Raw genomic sequence first — 5,685 nt, forward strand, 5'->3', positions numbered from 1 at the left:
ACTCCCGTGCGGATGCCGGACTCCGGCGAGGACGAGTCCGGGTCGGCCTCGCCGCCCCCTCGCGCAAGCCGAAGCCCCTGGGGCCCCTTTTTAAGCCGCCACCGCCCCCCTCGCCTCCTCACCGCGCGCCGCCAGCCCCGCCCCGCACCCGAGCCGCCGCGCCGCCGCCGCCACCGCGCCGCCAGCCGCCACCCCGCGCCACTCCGGCGTCGCCGTCGCCGTCGCCTTCTGCCACCGCCCCGACGCCGTGTCGCCCCGCCGGAGCCTCGCCGGAGGTAGCCGCCGCCACCGTTCGTCGTTTTTTTCGAAACCCTAGATCTATTTTTTTAAATAGATCGGTTCGGCTTTTTTAGGTTTCATTAGTTAGCGGACATTCATCCGTACGTTCGTTTTAACGAACGTTGATCGCCAGTTAATCACAGACAGTGAACGTTCGTTCGTTAGCCTGTTCGTCAGTTTTTTCTTTTTTTAGGGTTTTTCCGCGATTATTTTCGATCGCGATTCCTGCCCTGATCTTCGAACTAGTTTATCTTTTCGCTCGTTTATCCAAATTAGGTGAAACAAGCGCCTAGATCTTCGTCTCAAAGTTCTCTTTCTATTTGACCAACTTGAACAAGATGTTGATACAGTAAAATTTGACTTTAGTCCAGATTAGTAATCGGATCTTGTTTCTTTCGTAGTTTGAGTTTCGTTGCTGCTCCGTTTGATTTGATTCTTATTGCAAACAGGAGTTCTTCAGCTGAAATTTCTGGTTAGATCTTCTTATTTGAGTTTTACCCGTGCAAGATTGCTTGAGTGCTTATGTATGCTATTGTTTGTTTGCGATAGAATTCCGGGAGTGCGAAGCGTGCTACTACGAGTCACTAGGTTTTGCGGATCGTTAGCAAGGTAAGTAACACACTGATCATACTCTTTTCATACCCAGTTTTTATGCATTAGTTCCAATCCTCAAACATTGCATGATTAGGATGTGTTTAACTGGTGGGTATTTGGGAAGTAGATGATGAGGTAGAACCTATTGCCCTGTTTATTATCAAACCTTGGGAGTTACTTCTATGTTATGCTTATATTTCTATACTATGCTCGTAGACGTGGTTTGGTTGGAGAGATCCATGACAGATGTTTGTTGTTAATTAATGGTTCAACTTAAGGTGGCAACTTTAATACACATCTGGGTGGATTGCTTGTGGGCACCTGGAGAATCCAGTGTTGTCCTAGGATATCCCGGAGTACCCGTGTGATCATCCTACGGTCCGCCACCCAGGCTCAAAGGGATCATAAGATTATTCATGCTAGAAACTTCCCTGTGCAGCCACAAGCTATTATGGGCTCTAGCATAGTTGAGTATGTTGCATGACCTCTTTCAGTGGTGGGCTAGCAGATGTAGAGGGAAAGTAGGTGTAACTGTCCACCCAGAGTAAAGAGTTAGTGTTTCTGAAAGACTGTGTCTTGGTCATCCGTTTTTAAAACACCATGTAGTGCGAGAAATCCAACGGAGGCGATCGAGTCTTGTGGGGAAAATTGTGCAAACCTCTGCAGAGTGTACAAACTAATCATGGTTAGCCGTGTTCCCGATTATGGACATCTTGAGTATCTGGTACTTGAATTATTGGTTTGATCTCATCACTCTAAATTAATTTGTTGGGTTGATAATGATTACTTTAATTGGGATTGAGTTGGAGGAACCTTCTCAATGATGTTTCAACCACCATGATAGTTAAATAAAATATATTCCTTTGTTGTAGGAAAAAATTGGCTTTTCACAAAAACATATTAACCATAGAGCCTCCACTAGCCATATATGCATATAGTGATAGCATTTATCTGTTCATTACTCTACTGTGTTACATTGCCAGCATATTCCATGTGCTGACCCGTTTTCGGGCTGCAACATATCATGTTGCAGACTTTTCGGACGAGGAGTAAGGTTCGCTAGCCGTTATCATGCACTCAGCTATGCCGTTGGAGTTGATGGACTCACTTTATCTTCCAAGCCTTCCGTTGTTATCTTATTTAGATGGCCTTAAGCCATATTTATTGTAATAAGTCCTCTTTGGAGACTATCGATGTAATAAGTGTGTGATTTCTACTCTGTTATAAATCCTTCGAGTACTATGTGTGTCAGCATTACCGATCCAGGGATGACACTGAAGCACAGAGACTTGACCGTCTGAGGTCGGGTCGCTACAAGATGGTATCAGAGCACACCCTGAATGTAGGACATGACAACTAAGATGAGCCATAGGTCACTCTTCTCTACTCATTTCTGACTCCTCTCTACTTTCTACTCTATGGGATGGCGGACTCAAGGAACAAGTTTGCACAACCGGATGAAGACACACCCTTTGGACGACACTTGAAAGAAGTCACTAGGTACCTGAACATCGGAATACCAAGCTTCACCGGGACCTACACCGCCACTTTACCAGAAGAGGAGCGCTGGATGATTCGAGTTCAAGTTCTAGGAAGGACATTCACGCCAGTCATTGAGCCCATAGAGTTTCCCTTTGATGCACCAACCTGGAGTCTAGGCAAGAGTATGGTAGCCCACATTGCTATGGGACGTATTGGAGAAGTCTACAAACAGGAGCTGAAGGACACTATCAACCAGATATGTGGGCGCCGAGACTAGCAATGGGAGATGATCAGTACCAGGAAAGACAGGTCCATTGTAGCATTCATCTAGGAGTTAAACAGCACATTCGATGCCAAGAGAACCAGATGTGCGCAAGCATGATAAATTTGAAGAAGGCGATGACCAGGAACATGGAGCTAGAAGAGGAACTCAAGTCTACGCGTGACGGATACGAGGAGGAAATCGCAATACTATTGGAGAAGAATGACGACTTGATAAAGAAGATCGAAGTATTCATGGGAGATCCCGCGCCAGGAGGAGATGACGATCAATCCAAAGACATTCGATCTGAAGACGACATCATCATCGACGACACCGACTCTGACCCCGACAACAGTGATGATGACTATGAAGACGAAGCTGGAGCGGATATCATGGAGTCTTCCACCGATCAAAATTTCTAATAGACCACCATATGATCAAGTAGTATTTCCCCCATGTATATACTATAGTCTGAGCACTGTGTGATAGCTAGATCGATTGTGTTTGTCTCATGTGCATATGGGTAGTGCTTTCTCACTAGACCTCATTCTATTCTAATCTCTTCCCTCTAAACCCATCAGATGCCTCCGAGACGTGGTACCAGATTTGTCTTCCCACTGAAGCTCACTCAGTTGATCCAGCAGCAAAATGCCTTGATGCAGTTGTTAGTTCAGAACCAAGGCAACAAAAACAACAACAACAACCCACCGCCACCACCTCCAGTTGACAACTTAGCCCGTTTTCTGAGGTTGCGGCCGCCGGTGTTTTCCAGTACCACCGAGCCAATAGTTGCTGATGACTGGCTACGCAGGATTGGAAGGGAGTTGACCACCACAGGTTGCACAGATGCTGAGAAGGTGCATTTTGCCGCACACCAATTGGATGGACCAGCAGCCTCATGGTGGGAGAATTACACAGCCACTTTTCCTATAGCCAATGTCACTTGGGAGCAGTTTCAGCAAGCATTCCGCACCGCCCATGTCTCAACTGGAGCTATGAGCATGAAGAAGCGTGAGTTTCGCAACTTACGCCAGGGGAACCGTACTGTGGGGCAGTACGTGGATGAGTTTAGCAAGTTATCCCGCTATGCCCCAGATGATGTGGCCACAGATGCCGCAAAGCAGGAGAAGTTTATGGAAGGGCTGAATGATGAGATGAGTATGCAGTTAATGGTGGCAACATTTAACAACTACCAGGAGTTGGTAGATAAAGCTCTCATGATCGAAGGGAAGCAGCAGCAGATAGAGAGCTGCAAGAGGAAGTATGGACAAGGGAAGTACAATTCAGGAGCTCAGCAGAAGCCCCACTTTACCCCGAACTCGGGAGGACTTACCCATAACCATGGAGGCCACACTCACAATGGAGGAAGTTCTCATAATCATAATGTACCAAATAATGGGAATGGGAATGGAGCAAGCAGCAACCAGAACCGCTCCAATCCAGCCACACCCGCCAAGAGGGACCTAAGTCACATTACTTGTTTCAAGTGCGGGAAGACTGGACACTATGCCACTGAGTGCCCTGAAGCAAAGAACGGAAATGGTAATGGGAGCTCTGGGAAGAAGCCCAATCCATTTAACAAAGGACAAGTGAACCACGTGAACGTGGAGGAGGTTGAAGAGCAGCCAGCTGCAGTTATCGGTAAGTTTTTGGTTAAGTCATTTACTGCAATTGTTCTTTTTGATACTGGTGCATCACATTCATACATATCAAGGGGATTTGTGGATAAGTATAAGTTGCCCACTAAAGTTCTTAGGACACATATGCTAGTAACCTCACCCGGAGCTGAGTATATGGCAAGCAGTGGATGTTTTTAGATGCCATTAACCATAGGTAGTCATGTTTTCCCATCCGACTTGATCATTCTGGAGTCACAAGGTTTGGATGTGATACTACGAATGGATTGGCTATCGATGTATGGAGGAAACATCGATTGCGCCAGTAAGTCAATTCTGCTTACCACCCCAGAGGGAAAAAGGATAAAGTATGTATCCAGGCATGCGCCAAGGAGAACCCAAGTGAATTCTCTCACAGGAGTTGTTCAGGAGGAAGTGCCTGTTGTGAAGGATTACCCAGATGTATTTCCAGAGGAGTTACCAGGCATGCCGCCAGATCGAGACATCGAGTTTTTGATAGAGCTGTTGCCAGGCACCGGGCCTATATTGAAGAGACCATACCGGATGCCCGCGAATGATCTAGAGGAGATCAAGAAACAGATTAAGGAGTTACTGGAGAAGGGTTACATTCGATGAAGTTCATCACCATGGGCAGCCCCAGTACTCTTGGTGGAGAAGAAGGATGGATCGTTGAGAATGGTTGTTGACTATCGTGCGCTGAATGAAGTGACGATCCAGAACAAGTACCCATTGCCGATGATTAATGATTTGTTTGACCAGCTGCAAGGATCTAAAGTGTTTTCGAAGATCGATCTGCGATCAGGATACCACCAGTTGAAGATTCGAGAGAAGGATATACCTAAAACAGCTTTCACCACGAGGTATGGGTTATATGAGTATACGGTTATGTCATTTGGACTGATTAACGCCCCTGCCTATTTCATGAGTATGATGAACAAGGTGTTCATGGAGTTCTTGGATAAGTTTGTAGTGGTGTTCATTGATGATATCTTGGTATACTCAAAGAATGAAGAGGAACACAAGGAACATTTGCGTTTAGTTCTCGAGAAGCTCAGGGAGCATCAGTTGTATGCCAAGTTCAGCAAATGTGAGTTTTGGTTGAAGGAAGTTGGATTCCTTGGACATGTTATATCAGGAGAAGGTATAGCAGTAGACCCCACCAAGGTTAAGTCAGTCACTGACTGGCTATCACCCACCACAGTTGGAGAAATCCGCAGTTTTCTTGGACTCGCAGGATATTATCGGCGATTTATTGAGAATTTCTCTAAAATTGCGAAGCCCATGACGGAGTTGCTGAAGAAGGACACCAAGTTCAAATGAATAGAAGAATGTGAGGCCAGTTTTCAGGAGTTGAAGAAACGTCTGACTACAGCCCCAGTGCTAATTCTGCCGGATATATGCAAGGATTTCCAAATGTATTGCGACGCATCT

This window comes from Aegilops tauschii, chromosome 7 (genome assembly GCF_002575655.3).
Source record: "Aegilops tauschii subsp. strangulata cultivar AL8/78 chromosome 7, Aet v6.0, whole genome shotgun sequence".
Lineage (NCBI taxonomy): Eukaryota > Viridiplantae > Streptophyta > Magnoliopsida > Poales > Poaceae > Aegilops > Aegilops tauschii.